Source organism: Crocodylus siamensis, chromosome 4, assembly GCF_052110815.1.
Source record: "Crocodylus siamensis isolate JL-2025a chromosome 4, ASM5211081v1, whole genome shotgun sequence".
Lineage (NCBI taxonomy): Eukaryota > Metazoa > Chordata > Crocodylia > Crocodylidae > Crocodylus > Crocodylus siamensis.
In genome coordinates, this window is record NC_143398.1 from 98,675,860 (window position 1) to 98,698,350 (window position 22,491).

Genomic DNA, 22,491 nt, shown 5'->3' on the forward strand with positions numbered 1-22,491 from the left:
ATTAGTTCATGTATTTATCCAGAGCTCTTCTACCCAACACAGGCTGACCCAAGGAGTACATCTACTACTGCAGCACCAGGAAGACCCTGTCACAAGCCAGGACTCCACTGTTCCAGGTGCTGGTATAAATGTAGAAGGACTTAAAAAGGCCTCTGCACAAAGAGCACTTGACCCAAATGTAAGATATGGGGCAACAGGTGGAAGACAGACAGACGTGTGAAGCAAACATCTTATTGATCTCTGCATGCTGTCCTTGGTGTAAAGAAGCTTTGAAGGGCTGAGGTAACCTGTTGCTGGTATTTTAGTGGTACTGTGTGGACTGTGCTTGAGGACCATCCGTGTCCAATCCCTGGCCCCACCTGCATGGATGAAGAGCAGAGTGGAAAGCCACTGGGTTTTGATGTCCTTCTACCCTTGGTTTCTCTGGTAGGTGCTAGGCAGGCACAATTTGACTGCTCTTCTATCACCATAAAGAAACACTGAGAAACACTCTGGGTCAGACTTCTGGCTGATGTAAATAGGAATTGTCCCACTGAGTCCCCTTCTCTTCCCACCTCCCCCATTTGTTAGTGAATGCCCTTGGAGATCCTGTATTTAGTCCCCCATTCCTTATGTATTGCTTAGGGGGACATGAGCATGCAATCAGGATCTATGCCATTTGAGGGGGTGGTCTGCTCCTGCTGCTTTTTCCCCTTACTGCTTTGGAAAAGGTCAGGATGTCCTGTGCAGTGGGTGAGAAGCAGCATTTCTGCAAGTGCCAGTGAGAATTGGGGAGCAGGGATTTTAAACCACAGCAACCTCAGCAGCAGGCAACTTTCAGCTGTGCTATCATTTCCCACACCACCCCTTCGATCCAGGAGCTTTCTCTTTGAGCCATCATTCACTGCAGCTCTTGCTGCTTTTCCCCTCTCTCTCTTTCCACTTAGTGGCTCATTTACTGCTCAATCTGTGATTAATTAAAACAGAATTTAAATAACTGTGCTGCTGCTAATTCATTTATAGCTACCCACTCCATGCAGGGATGTGTGAGGGGCACAGGTGGGACGGCAGAACTCTTTGGTAACCACCAGAGGGCGATGTGCCCACAGGCTCTAAGGTTCAACCCTGGGAATTTGGCTGATGGTGGAACAAGGAGCAAATGAAAAATGCAGAAGTATTTTTACTAGTCTAGGGGTGGGGTGTGCACAGATACCTTGAAATAACTAAATTCTCCCTAGTTACATGATGACTTTGTGCTAAAGATACAGAAGTAGCTGTGGTGCCCGAGTGAACCATGCAGACAATTGCTTTAATTTAAGGAAAGGAGACCCGAGTTCTGCCTCCTGTTGGGTCGTGACTCGGTCCAAGAGGGGTTGCATTGATTTGTAGAGCAAGAGGTTGAGTGTTTTATTTCTAAAGCAGGCATCACATACACCTGACTCTCCAGAAATAGCTTTGGAAAGCCACAATGATTAAGAAAGGGCCCTTGAGTCAGAGTTTGTTGCAACCCCTGTTTTTCCCCAGGGATGGAGAATGTGCTTGGAGCATGTGTGAGGGGAATCCATAGCTTTCCATTTGCTCTTCACCCTTTGTGTCTTCCCTCCTTGACAAGTCACTGGAGGCAGCTTGGTCCCCAGTTGTTCACTTGTTCCTGGATTCAAAATCTTGGGAGGTTTTGTATAACTGTGAAAAGAAATAGGTGAGGCTTTTTCTCCCCTTACTACTAAATAGTACTTTACAATGAGCTGCCTTATGACCCAGCTCTGAATTATTGACCACCAAGCAGTAAGCAAATAAAGGTAGCAAGATTGTGCCTTCTGTTCTTGGTTGTCTAGTGCCAGAAGGATGTGCGACATAATAAAACAGGGGATGATGATTCATTGGGATTTTAGTAAGGGCTTTTACCAAACAAGATCCCTGCTAACCTGTGAAAAATGCCACAACATGAAGGAAACATGGAGTTTGTTACTAAATTTTCCAATTTAAACCAAAACCCCTTTCCTGTGATCTTAATCTCAACAGAAACAACTCATCTTTGCAAACAAATTGCTGGTAACTCGATTTCACTGCAAAGGTTTATAATCCCTTCCTGAAATATATACTGAATAATTTAGTAATCTTGCCTAGCGTTCCTCTTCTGTGGTATGAAATCAGAGGTGGTGGGTCAACAAATACCTTGGGTGAGGAACACAGGCTGGAATTTCTATGAGGCAATTAAAGGTGGTGCACACTGCTGAATCTTCAAGGTGAAACTGTTTTTCAGGAGGGCCTGAAGAAGGGTGTTTGTACCCAAAAACTTGCAAAGAACAATTTTTCCAACTATTTACTTGATCTAATAAAAGATATCACATTTCCCCCCAAAAAACTTGTTTAGCAATGTGTTTTTCAGGCATTCAGGGCATAGGCTGATTAAGCACTAGTTACAGAGGGGCCAGATTTCCACTGAAAGCATAGATCTTCTTTCAGGTTGGTGAGGGGCTATTTAATGAGAGCCTCTTATGAGTATCTTGGGAGTTTCCCTTAGAACATCACTGAACTGCTGCAAAGAAACAAGAGTATCACCATAAGCCAAAGGTGGCCAGCCTTTTGTACACATGGCAGAAGTGGCACAAGTAGCCTCTGTGTGTGGCATGTAGCAGATCATAGAGGGTCCAAATAGGCCGGGAAGCAGAAAGCAGAACCACAGATTGTGCATGGATCACAGGGCAGGAAGCAGAAAGTAGAGCAACAGGTCGAGCAAGGAAGGGGATCAGAGTGGCACTCGGGGAGGGTGTAGGGCTAATTTGTGGCATGCCTGCCAAAAAGGTTGCCCCACACTGCTCTAAGCAGTCCCCTTCTTATGGACATCAGTAGAAATGGAGGGGGTGCTCAGCACATCTCAGCTGAAGGTCCTTAGGGCAAAAGTAAGCATGATTCAGAACAACACACATTTCACAAAGTGCTGTTAGGGGAGTAGAAGTGCTTGAAACTATACTTTTGGAAGGCAGAGGAGGACGACTCTTGGAGTATGGTGACTGGGATGATGTTCCAGAAATAGAGCTCATAGTGTGAGAAGACACAATATCAGTCTTTAATTGCCTTTTAAAAAAATGCTTATATTGCAGCTGATCTTCAGCAAGAGTTTTTTCTGCTTTTCTGACAAGCCTAAGAGGATCAGAGACTCAAGCAACGAGTTTAATGAAAATCTGAACACATTTATTGTAGATGTAATTTACATAGGGTGAGACAGTACTCCGAGGACACAAAACATCCTATGAAATTAATAGTTTTAGGATCTTCTTCCTGGTCTTTCTGGGTTTATTTTTTTTAAGCTGAATATTCATAAACTGCTGGAAAAATATTTTATCTATGAATAATGAGAAACATAAATGGCCCCATCATATTATCAGTTACAGATGCACAGCCCCTGTTAGAGTTTCTTGTGGAAAATGTATAATTATTTGTACAGCACTGCTTATAGGCTGCAGCTGAGACTGAGACCCAGTTTGTGCTAGTTCTGTATAAACGTGAAGAGAAAAGATCCTGTCTTTGAAGGCCTTTCAATCTAAATTGACAGGAGAGGCACAAGTGGGAAGAAGGAGATGTTATTAACACCTTTTTACAGACTGGAAAACTAAGGTGGAGAGAGATTAAGTGTCTGAATGGGAATTAAATGTATACCTTCTGAGTCTCCATTCGCCACTGTGACCACAAGGATTGTTAAGTGTAAAATGTATATATCAGGCTACAGCATGCTGGATTTTGACTTGAAACAAGCCTTATATACTTGCAGTGTGCCTTCAGTTCAATTTAGTATATTGGTTCAGTATGGCTTCAATGTGCTTTTTGTTTTTATTAAAAAAGATCAGTTGACATTAACTATCAATGTTATTTCAATAATGTCCAAAGTATACATTAAAAATGCATAAGATTAGATATTTAACTTTCAATAGGAATTTGGCACAGACCAAGGGTAGTAAACATGGGCAAGAACATATAGATTTTTAAAACTGCTTCCTGTAGTAAATCACAGCAGCAGCTTGTCCATAGTTAATGAGGAGAATGAAAAAAAAAAATAACCCTCTGCATTGTTCAAACAACATTCCTCCACCCCAATTTTTTCTCAGCAAACACATTAGAAAAATTTATAATGCGGCTGGCTGTCCTTCCCTGGTCTTTATCTCTCTTCCCTTCATTCTGATGGAATCAGTGCTCTATATTACTTCTTAGATTCAAGAGATTATGATGATCTTTTGTGTTTTATTAGTTGAGAGGATTTTGTGCAAGGAGAAAAAAAACCCTCTTTAACATTCATGAATGATGTTGCCTTTGCAAATAGGAAGAATGCAGAGGGGGAGGGGTTCCAGCATGCTGCTCTGATTGTGGGGTATTGACAGGACAGTCGCATGCAAGGGTCCAAAGGTGACTTCCACCAATGAACAGTGAAGTCTCTTTCCTTTTGCAGTATGTGCAGAACGGCCCCTAAAAATAAGGCTGTGGGGGACATGCCACACCTCCTTTTTCTTTATTTCAGAACTCCTGAACACTGCAGTCATGTTTGCAGGCTCCTGCTTTACTGGGTGGGAGTCCCAAGAAGACAATATTGCCTGACATCAAAACTAACACAGAGCTTCATGGAACCCATCTCTGGTAAGTGACACTGCTTTGCAGCCTCCAGGAGATGCACATTTAAGAGCCAATTAGATCTCATCATCACCCAGTCTGACTAGATGAAGAGATGCCAAGAGAGATGGGAAGAAGCTCCAGAGTTACTCTGTATGGGACATGTCTCTCAGGTGACTGATGCTGGTTTGTGAAGTCTTTATGTCTCACTGGGCATGTCTACACATTTATTAATGCACTTTTGCTACTGCACATTAAATTTAATATCTCTAATGTGAGGTACTAAATAAATCTGTATTAGGCTGCCCTAACAGGCAGTGGCAAAAGTGTATGCTTTTTTAGTGATGATTAATGCACAGTAGCCTATTTTTACTGTGCTTTAGTGTATTAGCATGGTTTTTGACATGCTGCTTTAATGCGCAGTAAAATAGGCTACTGCACATTTAAGTGCTTGTGTAGATGCACCCACTAACATACTAATACTATTGACATACATACTATTGACTACTGATACACTGACATACCTGCACACCAACCCTAATTTGGGGTAAATAGGAAAAATCTATGCAGTGTGACTTCAGGGGCCCACACATACCTTGCTTCTCTGATCATTTGCATGTTATTTCTACCCAGAGATAATTTTCAGAGAATCATAGAAAATGGGGGTTGAAGGGACCTCAGGAGGCATTCTAATCCAACCCCCTACTCAAAACAGGACCATCCCCAACTAAATCATCCCAGCCAGGGCTTTGTCGTGCTGGGCCTTAAAAACCTCCAAGGATGGAGATTCTACCACCTCTCTGGGTAACCTGTTTCAGTGCTTCACCACCCTCCTAGTGAGAGTTTTTCCTAATATCCAACTTAAACCTCCCTTGCTGCAACTTGAGACCACTGTTCCTTGTTCTGTCATCTGCCTCCACTGAGAACAGTCTAGCTCCATCCTCTTTGGAACCTCCCTTCAGGGAGTTGAAGGCTGCTATCGAATCCCCTCAGTCTTCTCTTCTGCAGACTAAATAAGTCCAGTTCCCTCAGCCTCTCCTCATAAATCATGTGCCCCAGCCCCCAAACCATTTTTGTTGTCCACCACTAGACTATCTGCCATCCTTTCTATAGTGAGGGCTCCAAAACTGGACACAGTACTCCAGATGTGGCCTTACCAATGTGGAATAGAGCAGAATAATTACTTCCCTTTATCTGCTGGCAATGCTCCTACTTATGCAGCCCAGTATGTTGTTAGCCTTCTTGGCAACAAGGGCATACTGCTGACTCATATCCATCTTATTATCCACTATAGTCCCCAGGTCTTTTTTTGCAGAGCTGCTGCTCAGCCAGACAGTTCCCAAACTGTAGCAGTTCATGGGATTCTTCCGTCCTGCATGCAGGACTTTGCATGCGTCCTTGTTGAACCTCATGAGATTTTTTTTGGCCCAATCTTCCCATTTGTCTACGTCTTAATCCTAGCCCTACCCTCCAGTGCATCTATTACACCCCCCAGCTTGGTGTCACCTGTGAACTTGCTGGGGGTGTACTCCATCTCATCTTCCAGATCTTTAATGAAGATATTGAACAAAACCAGCCCCAGGACCGACCCCTGTGGCACTCCACTTGATACTGGCTGCCAGCTAGACATTGAGTCATTGAATACTGCTTGTTGAGCCCAACACTTCAGCCAGCTTTCTATCCACATTACAGTTCATTCATCCAACCCATGCTTCCTCAGCTTGCTTGCAAAAATGCTGTGAGAAATGGTATCAAAAGCTTTGCTAAAGTCATGGTATATTACATCCACTGCTTTCTCTGCATCTACAAAGCCAGTTATCTCATTTTAGAAGGCAATGAGGTTGGTTAGACATGACTCTCCTTTGTGGAATCCACACTGACTGTTCCTAAAAAGCTTATTCTCCAAGTGTCAGCACGGAGGCAGAAAGGGATCTGGGGGTCATCATTGACTCCAAGATGAACATGGGCTGGCAGTGTGGGGAGGCAGTCAGGAAGGCCAGCATCTTGAGCAGGTCCAAAAAGGTGATCCTCCCCCTCTATGCGGCGCTGGTCAGGCCGCAGCTGGAGTACTGCGTCCAGTTCTGGGTGCCACACTTCAAGAGGGATGTCGACAGCATGGAGAGGGTCCAGAGGAGGGCCACTCGTATGATCAGGGGACAGCAGGGCAGGCCCTATGAGGAGAGGCTACGGGACCTGAACCTGTTCAGCCTCCAAAAGAGAAGGCTGAGGGGGGATCTTGTGGCCTGTTATAAACTAGTCAGGAGGGATCAGCAGGCATTGGGGGAGTCCCTGTTCCCCCGAGCACTGCCAGGAGTGACCAGGAATAATGGTCACAAGCTGGCAGAGGGTAGGTTTAGGTTAGATATCAGGAGGTGCTACTTCACGGTCAGGGTGGCTAGGATCTGGAACCAGCTTCCAAGAGAAGTGGTGCAGGCTCTTACCCTGGGGGTGTTTAAGAGGAGGTTAGATGAACATCTTGCTGGGGTCATTTGACCCCAGTACTCTTTCCTGCCATGGCAGGGTGTCAGACTAGATGATCTGCTCAGGTCCCTTCCGACCCTAGAAACTATGAAACTATGCCTAGAAATGGATTCTTTGAGGAACTGCTCCATGATTTTTCCAGGGACTGGATGACACCAAGATATGGGGTTGTGTGGACACACCTGCAGATAGGCTGCAGATACAAGCAGACCTAAACAGGCTGGCATGTTGGGCAGAACGGAACCAGATGAGGTTCAACATAGAGAAATACAAAGTGCTGCATCTGGGAAGGAAGAACCCCCACCACACCTTCAGGCTGGGCATCGCTAACCTGACCAGCAAATGAAAGTGATCTGGGGGTAACAATAGACCCAAGCATGAGTATGAGCCAGCAATGTGATGCAGTAGCTGCTAGGACAAATAAAACTCTAGCATGCATCAATCAACGCATCTCCAGTAAATCCAGAGAAGTGATTCTCCCACTTTACTCAACATTGGTGTGGCTGCAGCTGGAGTAATGCGTCCAGTTTTGGGTGCCACACTTCAACAAGGATGTGCTAAAACTTAAGAGGGTCCAGAGAAGGGCCACCTGCGTGATCAGGGACTTGCATGGCAAGCCATATGAGGAGAGGTTGAAGGATCTCAGATTCTTCAGCCTAAAGAAAAGAAGGCTGAGAGGGGACCTGATTGTGGCTTACCGGTGTATCAGAGGCGTACATCAGGGGCTCGGTGAACAACTGTTCACCAGGGCACCCTGCGGGAAAACTAGAAACAATGGCCAGAAACTCCTGGAAGCTAGTTTCAGGCTGAACATTAGGAAAAACTTTACAACTAGGGTGTCCAGACTATGGAACAAGCTCCCTCCCCAGAGTTGGTGCAATCATTGACCCTTGAGGTCTTCAAGAGAAGACTGGACAGTCACCTGGATGGAGTCATCTGACCCAGATGTCCTTCCTGCTTATGCAGGGGGCTGGACCCAATGGTCCCTTGGGGTCCTGTGCAGCCCTATGATTCTATAACTGGGGTGAGGCTGACTGGTCTGTGGTTCCCTAGATCCTCCTTCTCTTCCTTTAAGATGGGCACTATATGTACCCTATTCTAATCATCTGAGATTGCCACGACTTTTCAAAGATGATGGTCAATGGCTCTGCAATCACATCAACCAACTCCCTCAGCTCCCTTGGATGCATTGCATCTGGCCCCATGGTCTTGTACATGTCCAGCTTTTCTAAATATTCCCTAACCTGTTCTTTCACTACTGAGAGCTGCTCATCTTCTTCCAAAACTGTGCTGCCCCAGTGCAGTAGTCTGGGAGCTGACTTTGCATGTGAAGACAGAAGTAAAAAAGGCATTGAGTACCTCAGCATTTTCCTCCTCATCTGTCACTAGGTTGCCTCCCCCCATTCAAAAAGGGACCCCACACTTTCCCTGACCTTCCTGTTATTGCTAACATAGTTGTAGAAAACCTTTAGCACCCTTTAAAAAATTTTAGCACATCATTGTAAAGTACTGATACATTATCACAGAGAATATATTGGGCAAATAGGAGGATCCCTACCCCAAACAGCTTACAGTCTTTAAAGTCATGAGGAAATGCAACACAGAGCAGTTCATTACAGTCAAACAGGCCTTGAACCTCCAGACATGTATGTTCATGAGCAGGGATCCTGGTTTTCCCTGATAAAAAAAAATTGCAGATTATCTGATAAAACCCCCAAAATCCATGATTAAAATGAAAGCTAAGGCTCACTTCCCCCCACAGCCCCCTTGCCCTGCTGTTGTCTATTTTCCCCCACCCACAGCCCCCTGCAACTCCTAACCCTGCTGAGGGGGTCTTTGGCTGCCAAAGGTATGGGGCCAGGGACCCGAGTCTGCAGCCCCCTGTTCCTGGTAGGAGGCAGCAGCTACTGCAGCAGAGCGGGGCCAGGCTCCCTCCTCCGCCTCCCACTGCCTGCCGGCTGTGGGCTCAGATTGGGGGAGGCCCAGCTCCTTGCCACGGCATGCACTCCCAAGGGGGCAAGGGGGATCCATGCCCCCCAGATCTGTGCATGGGGTGGGGGCAGGCTACCCCCTGTGTGCTTGGGCTCCTGCCCTGATGCCCTCCCCCAGAACCTCCACAGCCAAGTGGGTGCAACTCGGAGCTGTAGGTAACAGCAGGGCTGTGCAGGAACCTCCTTGCTGCTGCAAGCTCTATGCTGCCCTGGTGACACATTCCTGACCCATGCAGCAGCAGTGAGGGACACATCCCTGTGCCGCTGCCCCTGCTGCTGCCATGCCCGCAGAGGATACATCACCAGGGAAGCATGGAGCTCACAGAGACAAGGAGATTCCCACATGGCCCTGGTCTGCCCTGCAGCACTGGGTTACACCTGCTGGGCTGCTGAAGTCCTGGGGAAAGGCAGCAGGGTGGGAGCCCAAACCCACATTGGGCAGCACCCACCCACCCCATGCACAGATCTGGGGGGCACAGGTCCCCTCTACCCTCCTTGGGAGTGCGCGCAGTGATGGGGAGCCAGCACCTCCTGCCCCCCACCTCAGGAGAAACCACCCATTGCCCTGTGGCCGCATATTGATGCACTGGGCCCCAAGCCCCGTGCCCTGCCTGGCTGGGTAGCAGCCCCAGTCCCAGACTGGTGTAACTCTCCCCCTCCCTCCCTTTGGGGGCCTCAATTCCCCCCCGCCCTCCACTTACCTGTTGGAGCTGCTCTCCAGGCTGCCTGACAGCCATGTGTATATACATGTACATGGTGCCCCCTGCCTAACTGGCCTCCTCCTACTCTCTCCAAGCCCTCTGGAAGCTAGAACTCAGCCAGCCTGCAGAGACCTGCTTGCAAAATTGCAAATTTGTGGGTTTCTCCGGTAAAGTGAGAAATCTGCACTTGCCCCCGGTAAAAGGTAAAATATGCGGTTTTCTCCGTTGTCCCATGGGAAACAGAGAAGCTGGATCCCTGTTAATGAAAATCTTATGCAGATGAGAGGGAGAGAACAATCCTCCTGTCTGAACCATGGATCAGCTTCAAAGCCACTGTATAAAGAGCATACCACATGTGATTCAAGTATGCTATGTGAGGTCTTTGTGTCACTGCCCTATTCCCCCTTCCCTTTGAAATGGGATAAGTAGAAGAATCTGTGCAATAGTGATCCTGATCCTCCATGTACTTATGAACATGAGTAATATGCAAACAAGCGGTACATGCAAGACCCAGGGATCTGTTCATGGGCACAGGCACTTTTACAGTCAGTGCCATTGACTGTTAACTCTCTGGGACTGGGACCCATTTGTCAAACTTGTTCGAGAAAAACATTTTCACTCTGTTTCTGCAAGGTTTTTAAATATGTGTATAGTCTTCCTTGACAGTCATAGTTATAGTTTCATAGTTTGTAGGCTCAGAGGGGGCCTGAGCAGATCATCAAATCCTACCCCGTGCCATGGCAGGAAAGAGTACTGGGGTCAAATGACCCCAGCAAGGTGTTCATCTAGCCTCCTCTTGAACACCCCCAGGGTAGGAGCCAGCACCACTTCGCTTGGAAGTTGGTTCCAGATCCTAGCCGCCCTGACAGTGAAGTAGCACCTCCTATGGTCTAATCTGAATTTACCCTCTGCCAGCTTGTGACCGTTATTTCTAGTCACTCCTGGTAGTGCCTAGGGGAACAGGGACTCCCCCAATGCCTGCTGGTCCCCCCTGACTAGTTTGTAACAGGCCACTAGATCCCCCCTCAGCTTTCTCTTGCGGAGGCTGAACAGCTTCAGGTCCCGTAGCCTGTCCTCATAGTGCCTGCCCTGCTGCCCCCTGATTATGCGAGTGGCCCTCCTTTGGACCCTCTCCATGTCGTCCATGTCCCCCCTGCAGTGTGGTGCCCAGAACTGGATGCAGTACTCCAGCTGCGGCCTGACCAGTGCCACATAGAGGAGGAGGATCCTTCTTGGCCCTGCTTCAGATGCATCTGTGGATTGTAGCCTATTCCTTCCTTCTAGCATGCCCACATCCCCCAACATCTTAGTGTCATCAGCAAATTTGAACAGGGTGCTTTTTACCCCCCCGTCCACGTCACTGATGAAGATGTTGAACAGCGCGGGCCCGAGGACTGAGCCCTGGGGGACCCCACTGCCCACATCCCTCCAGGTCAAAAATGACCCGTCCACCACCACTCTCTGGGTGCGGCCGTCCAGCCAGTTGGCAACCCATTTGACTGTGTAGGTGTCGACACCACAGTCCCTTAGTTTTTTAATGAGAACGGGGTGAGAGACAGTGTCGAAGGCCTTCCTAAAGTCCAGAAAGACTATGTCCACTGTGACATCTGCATCTAAGGATTTGTGACCTGGTCATAGAAGGCCACCAGATTGGTCTGACAGGACCTGCCTCTAATGAACCCGTGTTGGTTGCCCCTAAGCATAATCTCCTCTGCTGGCCCCTCGCGGACATGCGCCAGGATAATTCTCTCAAAAAACTTCCCCAGGATCGAGGTAAGACTAACTGGCCTATAGTTTCCTGGGTCCTCCTTCCTCCCTTTTTTGAAAATGGGAACCACATTATCAGTCAGTGGGAGCACTCAAGATGCTTAAAGCTATCCCTGCTTTTAAGCACTTTGCTGAATCATGACCTTTGTCCTGTGTAGTTTCTATGCCCATAATGTTAAATAACAAACAACAATCATGCAAAACAAACATCAGAGGTTGAGTGGCTAATCTGATTGTGCTGGCACAACATATTGATGCTATCTCCTTTATTAAGAAGGATGATTGTCTCTTGAGCAACAATCACCCTGTGAAAAGATTTAAATGCTCTGTTGATAAAGTTACCATGGATTTTATTTTTTAGATGTTCAAGTTATTAAGAGGGATAGTGTTTTCCTACGATGCTTTCTAGAAGCTTACTGATAGAAATAATCACTTGCTCAATATCACCTTTCATCCTTTTTGGCTGTGATTGGAAGTTCACTATCTTCTCATTTATTATGAATTAGAAGAAATTGTTCTAGCAAAAGTGATTGTTGAGGGTGTAAATATTTCCCAGAAAAAGATTATGATGAAATCTCAAACAGCGAGGCCAGATGAGAGAGGTTCTGGAGATGGAGAGATCTGACCTGCAGAGCAACAGGGCTGTAGCAGAGTACAGTACGTGTCCTTTATGCCTTTGGTTAATATTTTCTCTACCTGTTCAAAGGAAATTAATCAGATTATACATAGACATCAGCACATCCTTACTTGAGATCATAATTTATCAGAGCTGCTTAAAGAACCACCCATGATTTCCTACAAAAGGGGTGGAAACCTTGGAGACAGCCCTGTACATGCAGATTCCATCAAGTACAGAAAAAGATCAGTTTTTCATCTAATCTCACTCCTGTGTGGCAACTATAACCCAACTGTAACAGGATAAATAATTATTTTCACTGTTATCAGGCATCAGTATGATGTGTACATTCCACATAAGGGCCTAATTCTGAAAACACACTGGGGACAGATTCTTATTCCTGCTAAGGTTCTTTTATACCATTAGAACAGTTTAAAGGGACTGCACATAGGCCTAAATTTGCACCATGTTACAACTGAATAAATTGGGTCTTAGAGAAAATGAGGTTCTTACTACTGAGAGTTTTACTTGCCACAGTAAATTTACTTTAGGTGGGCTACCCAGGGCATGAAGCACCATGCCAGGTTAAATGTGGCTGCAGGATCTGACCTAACGTAATTTGTGACAGTGATTTTGTTTGCATTCACATGTAAATGCCCATTTATTAGAATAATTAGTAGAAGTGTCTCCCATTCACCCATCATCTAAAGGATTCCAAAATGCTTTATATACCTGCACCAATATGAAACCCGCTGTCTTGTGCTCACTCACTCTCCTAAATGCAACCATATCTGGGGAAGAATATGGCAGCAGTTGAACAGCATGCAGTAAACCAGCAGTGGCCAACCTGCAGCACAAGTGGCACAAACAGGCTCTGCATGTGGCACGTGGCAGATAGGGCAGGAGGCAGAAAGCAGAGCAGCAGATTGGGCAAGGAGCACAAATCAGAGAAACAGATCAGGCAGGGGAAAGGGATCAGAGTGGCACTTGGGTAGGGTGTGAGGATAATATGTGGCATGCCTATCAAAAAAGGTTTGCCCACACTACAATAAACAATATCTTGAATCATGAAAGTTGGCAGTATAGAATTTAAGAGTACAGCCAGGTAAGAGCCACTGTACATCTCCTTGCTAGGAAAATCTCTTGATTGGCTCACTGAGTTTCCTTGGGAATCAAATAAATATAGTGGACAAGCTGAGAAGGTGCTTGGAGTGTGATGTAATAGTATACCACAAAGCAGACTTTGGGATTCATTATTTAAACTCTTATGTTCCCATTGGGACTCCATGAACATTATGACCTGTCTTCACTAAGTACAAGGTGACTTCCTAGTTAAGTATTTTCTCGTTTCAATTTCTTGTGAACTGCTTGCAACCCTCCCTCTCCCCCCCACCCTGCCCAGCTTATCCATCCATCTGGCCTATTGTTTAGAACATAGGACTGGGAGTCAGGAGGTGTAAGTTTTATATCCAGCTCTTCTGCTTCCCTGATATTTGACCTTGGCAAGTCAATTCACCTACACTTTAGGGTTGTGCAAAGCTTTGGCAGTCGTTATGTTTTGGAGGTATTTCAGCTTATTTCAGTGCCCAAAACACTGAATCTGAATGGGAGACCAAGAAAAAGCTCTGAAATTAAACAAAAGCATCTGAAACGTTTTGGAAAATTTGAGAAAATTTCGATGTTTCGGAACCAGGCTTGCAGGGAAACAGAAACTAAGAAGAGGGAGAGGGAAGGGTGAGGAAAGGACTGCTCTGATATTGACATCTGTAGTGGCCAGTGTCTGCGATCTGTCCCTGAGGTCCCTTCCAGTCCCAGTGCCTTGGAGGAGAGACGGAGAAACAACATATAAGGCTCTGTGTGTCTCTCCCATTTCTCAGCTGTGTCTGTGTTTGCAGCATGAGCAGCATCTGGATACAGGGGTGACTGGTGCCTCCTGAGTCTGGGGAGGGGCACAATTTGTGAGCAGGCCTGGAGGCAGGCCAAAAGCCCCATATCCACTCCTATATTTCTGTGTCATGATTTAGTGCCCCTCACAACATGTGGAAAAAAACTGCCCCAGCCTGAGTGGTGCCAAGTCGGGGGCCAATCTCAGGGGGGAACACTCTGCCCCGTGTCCCCCCTACCAGTCACCTGTGTCTGGAAGCTTGCAGATTGGTAGTCTCTTCCTACTAAGTTGTAGCAAATCCTTTCCCACTTACCCTTGCCTACCCTCCCTATTGTTATCCCTTTCAAATATTTCTTCCCCAAAAATCCTGTTATTGGTTCTTATTTCCCCCGCCTCCAAACAGAAAGAAAGCTGTGCTTTGCATGGCAATGTCTCATCACTGTGCAGGAAAGCACTACACATATACACACACAGGAAAGCACTACACATATACACACACAGACACACATTTGCCAGCGCACCAAACATGAAGCGTGCTGGAAAGGCAGGTGCCAGGTCTTCTGGCAGGACAGCAAGAGGAGGCAGAGGGAGAGCTGTAAGTTTCCCCCCACATACCCCCAACCTTAGATGCACCCTCTTTTCTACCAGGCATGAGGCTTCTGCTGCTAATGGCAGCAAGGAGATGGGAGCAGTGTCTGCACCTGCAACAACTCCACTAATACCAGTTATAATGACCACGAACTTCAGCATGACAGTCTCCTCCACCCCAATTTCAATTCCCAGCCTGAGCCTTCCACTGCCAGAGGAAAAGCTGGGTCTGGAAGCAGAGGGGCTGAGTACCATTGCCAGGGAAGTTCTGGGGAAGGAGGGGGAATCTGAGTTTGGGCTCTTCAACCCTCAAAGTTCCCCTAGAGCCAGGTCTCCTTCTCCAGAAGGCACCTTGGTGGAGATTGTGGTTATGGAGGTGAGTGGCTCAGCTGAGTCAGCTCCTCCTATTGTTGTGCCTCTGCCTGCTGAGGAGGTGGATGAGGCAGGATCCCCACACTTAACCCAGAAGCAAGGGTGTAGTGTAGTGTGGGATCATTTTGAGGTGGCAGATGATCCCAGATATGCTATCTCCCATTGCTGCCGAAGCAAGACCTGCTGGGGCAAGGAGGTAAAACACTTCAGCACCACGGGGATGCTGATGCATCTCGAGATATTATGCAAATATCATAAATACCAGCTTGATGTTAGGTAAATAACATGGAAATAGACTTTTACCTATTGCTTTTAATCTTATGTATTTTCTTGAGTTTTGCATTGCCCTAAGACACTCCATTTTGTATTGCTTTATAGTTTGACATAAGTGCTTGACCTTTTACTCTTTTGTATACTGTATGGGTGTGAGTTTGTTTGTGGAAAAGGAAAACATCAGCTGGTGACCGGCTGAAGAATCTGCCCCAGAACAGCAAGAGAACAATGACAATTGACCTTCAAGAAAGAACACAGTGATAACACAGCAAAAGCCCAGAGGACCGGGTGAATTGACAAGGCTAGAAAAGATGGGGTGAAAGGTATCAATTTTGGGTCTTGTTCTGCATGTCATCCTGGAGCATTGGTTTGTCTGACGAGATGGACCAGCAGGAGCCTGGCTCCCACTCATGATCAGCTTGGCTGGCCACTAAGTTGATCTGAGCACTGATAAGACTGGTAACATATACCAGCATGGAACAGAAATCAGAGTATGAATGTGGTGTGTGTGTGTGTGTGTGTGTGTATTAAGCACTTAAGCAATAAACACAGCACTTTGCCTTATCCCCTTATAAGGTCTCACTTGTGATTTGAGCAATTGGCAATTTGTGTAATAAAGAGGCACCACTCCCTTGTCCTTGCTCCTCTTCAGCCTGGCACCAGGGGGAGGATGCCCAAAGGGAAGTCCCCCTCTTGCTCCAAAGCCCTCATCCCCAAGAACCAGAAGCAGGCCACCCAGTACTAGTGGGAGAAAGGGAGACACAAAGGGTGGCATGTTCCAAAGGTGAGCAAGGTCACCCAGAGCATTGGGGAGATGCTTGCTCTGGATGGCCAGAATTTATCCTTAGTTGAGAGGCCAGGGTTCAGGCAGCTCATAGCACTTGTGGCCCCATCATACCGTGTGCCTGCATATACCACCTTCAGCAAGGCAGTGGTGCCCTCCCTGTACGAGGCATGCAGAGAGTACTTGAGGGAGGAGCTGCACAAGGCTGGTCTGCAGGTGGCGTTGCTCTTCACCTCAGACATCTGGAGCAACTGGGGTGGAGATCATGCCTACCTCTCCTTCACAGGGCACTGGTGTAATCAGTTGGTAGGCTCTTCAAGTGGAAGTGATAGATGAGTCCCACATGGCAACCGAGATCATGGGGGCCATGAATTGCATGATGCAGGGTTGGCTTGTTGGACAGAAGCAGTTGGGCGGGCTGAGAACTCACCCATACTGGGAAGGCCCCCTGCTCTTGCTGGATGGAATGAATAGTGAAGAATCCAGAGGCTGGTATCTAATTCAGTCAAGAAAGCCAGTCAGTGAAAATGGAAATTGAGGTGTCAGGGGGTGAGGGACAGGCTGGGAGTGGAGGAGGAAAGGGGAATGTAGCAGGTAAAAGTGAAGAGGTACCTGGGGAGTCAGATGTCAGACAGGTTGTAGTGTGTCATAAATCCAATGTCTATATTGAGTCCATGAGTTTCTGTATCTAGGAGGTTGAAGAAGGGCAGTTCATAGGCTCATCTGTGAAAAGTGGTTTGTAAATTCCCTTTGAGGATCAGGCCTGAGAGACTGGAGACAGAGTGGCTTTCTTGTAAGAAATGTGACCCCACAGGTAGTTGGGTATTTTTGTCTGTAATAGACTGGGTTAGTATGTTGGTAGGTTTTGCATTTCTTGTCATGGCATGGTCTAGATCCTTTTGGTGTGTTTTGAGCTGTAGGAAGTTGGCTTCTGGTGATGAGATTAGCACGGTTCAGTGCTTCTTTGAATTTACAAACCACTTTTCACAGATGAGCCTATGAACTTCACTTCATCAAACTCCTACATACAAAAACTCATGGACTTAATATAGAGATTGGATTTATGTCACACTATAACCTGTCTGACATCTGACTCCCCAGGTACCTCTCCACTTTTACTTGCTACATCTCCCTTCCCTCCCTACCCCAGCCTGCCCCTTACCCTCTGACATCTCAATTTCCATTTTCACTGACTGGCTTTCTCGCCTGCATTGCATGTCAGTCTCTGGATTCTTTGCTATTCATTCCATCCAGGAAGAGCACACACACACCAACTAGATGCGTTCTGACAAAGGGTTTTTAAACCCAAAAACTTGCCAAGATATATTTCTCCAACTATTCAGTTGATCTAATAAAAGATATCAGAGGTACCCTAAACTAGTCCTTGCTGGGGCCAAGACCTGAAGAGGGGTCAAAGGGCCAGAGGCACACCGCAAGAAATGCCCAGAACAAGAGGCTCGTGATTCCGACTGGCCTGAAGGCGGGGCCAGGGTCTAAGGGGGAGCCAAAGGTCTCAGAGAGGGGACCACAGCTGGAGCGGGTGAAGGATGCAATGTGTAAGGCATGGGCTGAAGTGTTAGGGGAGGTATAGAACTGCAGAATGGATGTCACCCCAAGATATCTAAATGGGCAGCCACCTGCCTGGAAAATATCTGAATCAGTTTTCCATCTAGGCATGGTGGGAAAAAAAAAGAGGCAGGTGGTTGGCCCAGAAACAGGTGGGTGGGTGGAGATCTAACCATCATTGGGAAGGCCCCCTGTTACAGGCTACCATCCCTGCTGGTTTGATCCCACTGTGCCTTAACACACACACAAACTCACACAAGTGTCACGAGTTTTGCTTTGAACAGTTTGAGGTGCAGTTTCACAGAAACCCCTGTACTGATCTCCTTGAGACTTGGCAGGTTTCATGTCTTTAGAAGGGGCTATCATCCCTGCATGTTTTACCTGAATTAGGCAAGAAATGACGAAGTTATAGGCATTTTAGTGATTCCCCATTATAGTCGATGGCTGAATCTCCAAAACAATGTCATAGAATCATAGAAGTAGGGTCGGACGGGACCTTGTAGATCTTCAAGTCTGACCCCCCCCCCCCCGAACAGGAGAGAAACTGGGCTCAGATGACTCCAGCCAGGTAGGCATCAAGCCTCTTCTTAAAGACCCCCGGGGGGGTTGAAACTCCAAAACAGATTCAGCCGAATCGAAACAGAACAGTGATCTGAAACACCAAAATGAATCACTGTCCTCCAAAATGGCTGAATCTGAAACTGAAAAAAGACATAGTCATTTCACACAGTCTTAATATATGCTGTGCTTAACACCTCCCTGATACTGGTTGGAATTGTTATGCACTGCCAGAATACGAACATAATAATGACTTTTTTATCTACTATATTCACTAGAATAGGAGACAACCCTTCCAATCATTAGATTTTATATATGGAAAATTGATATATTTGTAATATTTTTCCAGGTGTAGAATCTAATTATTGGGGGTTTACTTTTCTCCCCCTTCCACTGCTACAGCAGGGAAAATATATCTGGGGAATCAGATGGCACCCTCTTGCCCTCTGGCTCCCCCCAAATTCTTCCTTCTTTAGCCCCTCTCCCCCTCCTCTCTTTACTGTCAGACCTGCACATGGTAGTGAGGAGCAAAATTGAAAATATTGAGCTTGAAATTAAACATAGCTGTAGTAATTTCCATATAGTACCCCTAGAGTTAGTTCATCCAGAATTGGTGCATGTTACCTGTTTTTTAAACTGTTGCAAGTTTAGAGCAGGTACTCCATAAGCACACCTTTAGGCACAACTTTGGCACCTACTTATCCATAGTACAAATGATGCATGATATTAGCCGAAAGCCAAAAGGCTCTTGGTTTACCACATAGTTCATTGGGCCAGGCCTCACCAAAGTCAACAAGATTTTAAGCCATAGTAACCCCCTAGCTCAGCACTGGTCATTCTGTGTGTGTACTCCAGACACCCCTAGAGAGGTCCATGTGCTAATTAGCTCCATCTCTCATGACTGGAACCATGACTGGTTCTTGTCATGAGTCCTGAGATGCTCTAAAAATTATATGCAGATGAGGTACAGGCAACCTGGTCTGATTTCACCTCATAGAGAGCAGGGCCATACTGAGCATATATGATAGGCTGAGAAATGTGGGTGGGGGCAGGGGGGAGGTATGCCAGAGGAATTCTGGGTGAACTGTTTGGAACCGTGTTTGGTGAGGTTTGCCAGGCAGTTAAGGCTGGTGAAGAAACAGGCATCATTGGAAATGTGAAAGAAAGGCACAGTTTAGCTGTGGGAGTGAAGAGCAAGTAAAAAATGTATGCAGTGTTGTGTTCAAGTCACCATGACTTGAAAAAGAGTTGGCGCTGAGAAGGACTGCTTAATGGCCACTGCTATCTATCTTATTCAGATCGGCAATGTTGGTGTATCCTTATGGTAGGTTCCCATCAGCATCTTCACCTTTTGGGCTAAAATCAAATGTAGCATTTTTGGCACCACAGGGTGTGTGTGAGGGCTGGCTATGACCCCCCCGGTGGTGGCCTGGTATTGCAATACCTCTAGGTCTGGTACCAGTTCCTTGCAGAGGGAATAACCAAGCATTTTTTTAAGGGCCACCCCAAAAAAGTGATAGATTCTCATCAGCGTTTTTGGCACCATGGAAGAGTTTCAGAGCTTGCTTTAGCTTCTTCAACTGCTGTTCCTCCTGTTTTTATTAAGGGACACACACACACACACACACACGTTTCCATCAGCATAAGAGCCATGTATTTTATATCATGCCCAGTATTTCAAGCATTTAATCAACTTCATGGTTGGTTTCCACTACTGAACACATGCTGCTTTTGGCAGCAGTTTAATGATAAACAATTTATTTAACGAGGTTTCCTTGTATACAAGTGTAAGACAAGGGGCTTTTTTTCCCCATTCTCATTGAAGAATAAAACCTCATCATATATTCAAGTAAAAACAGTAACTAAGATATTCAGAAAGCATCCATCACTCTAATTCAGTGTTTCTCAATTAGGGTGTTGCAAGACCCTTTTAAGGGTGCCATACAATATTAGTGTTGTTAGGTGAACAAACATCTACAAATGATTCACAAGACAGACCCAGAAATTTCAAATAGGAATCCAAAACGTTCTGGCTTGTTATGGTGTTTCTGAGTTCTTTGCAACAAAAGAATTGAGTTCTTTGCAACAACAAAAAAATGCTTTGTTATTTTTCCATAGTAAAGAATCAGTAAGAGCTAAAATTTTTCTAAGTGTGCACTGAGGCTAATGAGGTTGAGATTCACTGCTTTAATATCTAGACACAAGGGCAAAATTGGCCAAATGTGGGTGTGCCTATAATTAGGTCATAGGCTGAAATACTTATAATTCCATGTAAATTTACACCAACTTTGTCTATTGATGTAAATTGATCAGGGATCAGACATGTTGCTATCCCAGGGCAGCTCACACAGTAGTTAGTTATTACTGGACCTCATTGCTGAGCAGTGGAGGAACAGGAAATATTCTGGTTTCAGTGATTCTTTCAGAGCTAATTCTTCACTGCATTGTCAAGTTACCCTGGTTTATGAGACTGTTGCTGTCTGCTATTTTGTTACGTCAGTATAATGTCTTTTATACCAGTGTGCCTAACAATGTATATCATGTCATTTACTTGAGTGCCTAAATTAAGTAGTGTGAAACACGTAAGTCCAATAATATGAATGTGAGCTATGGGTTCTCAGGCACAGTTGAGAATCAGTGGTTTAGGTACCTACCTACAGGCATGGACAATTAAACATTATGACTATATTTTCGTTATAGTATTGACAACAGGTGTGTATTTGAAATGCAGAGATTGCAGCCCTGGATATTACATTACTAGTGGTAGATCATATTTTTTTAGTTGATCAAAGAGAAAGTAAAAAGATAACTTGATTGTGGTTTATCAGTTAAGCTGGTTGGAAACAGTTTCTGTACCATAGGAAATTGTGACATCTCAAATTCTCTGTTCTGAATCTGAACTTAAAGTTGAAATATCAAAACTTATTGTCAAATAAAATGTATGAAATATATCATTTTGGAACCATCAATATGAACATATCAAAACATTTCATTTTGATAAGGTTGGAAGTTTTCATATGTATATGTACTGTATCATTCCAACTTTTTATATAAACTTGTATTATAATTTATAATATAAAAAATAAGAATGTTGTGATTTTTATAGTACAGTGTTAAAGTAGAAATGATAAAGTCAAACCAAAATGTTTTAACCTTTTGGATTTCAGAAAATTTCCCATGATAATTTTTGACAACTTGACTTGTTCCTGAGAAACTTTTCTTTTGTTTGTGAAGTCTGTATTTTCTGAAGGAGAACTGTTCTGTCAGAAAACTTTTGACCAGCTTCCTACTTAAACACCAACACAGGAAGGAAGTATCTCTTAGTAGAGGCATCTTCAGCCAAGCAGACAAAACCCATGGCAAAAACCAATAGCTCAAAGTTGAAGGAAAAAAAAATTCACGCTGGAGTTAAGGCAAAGATTTTAACTGTAATCTGAGGAAAAAACTTGTTGGGGGTTGTGGCGGCTCAGTAGGGGGCTCTCCTGTGCTGAGCCACTGACCTCACTGCGCCTGACCACCTTCCAGGCTCCGAGTGCCTCCCTGGGGATGTCTTACATCTGGCCGACCTCCTTCCTGGAGCACACCCACGAGCCTGGGGTTAGCGTGCCACCAACCAGGGTCTGGAGTGATCCTGGCTCTGTGCCCCCTCAGAAACACAGGCCTGGTAGCCCTCGAGGGTACTTGACCCATTTCAGGAACTTGGGGTACTTCCCTCAGTTTGAAGCATAAATAGTGGTCTCCCTTAGTCAGCTGAACCAAAGGGACCCCAAGGCATAATCTATCTCCTCTCCCAATAAGTTTCCCACACTAGGTGCAAAGGAGAACTTTATTGGTTACAAGTAGGGTTGGAATAGGGAACAAGGTAGAGCAATATCAGAGAAAACCCATAGAGCAAACATGGTGGTTGGGTAGCCTTTGATCACGCATCTGAGTTACTGAAAGCTATATATCTAATTAGACCTCAGTTTCAAGAGACAGAGCAAGTTTCAGATGGTCCAGCTCTTCTCTCTCTGAGTTTTCATCATTGCTACTCTGCCTCCTCCTAGGGAGTCCTTAACTTATAGAGACCTTATGACCTCATTTACCTGGTCCAATGGAGGCCAGCACCTGTTGGCTGCCAGCCAACCAATTTGAAATGCATCACTAGTTGCCAGGCAGACTGGCAGGGTCTCTAGCCCCCTCCCAGTCAGGTTGGCATTGCTTAGAACAATAGGGAGCGTAAACCTCTCACCCAGGTATGTGATGCCAGTCAAATAGGCAGAGGGAGCAGGTTTCACCCCTCCCTCAGGAATGTATCCAACTCAGGTTACCTAAAAAGATGGGATGTC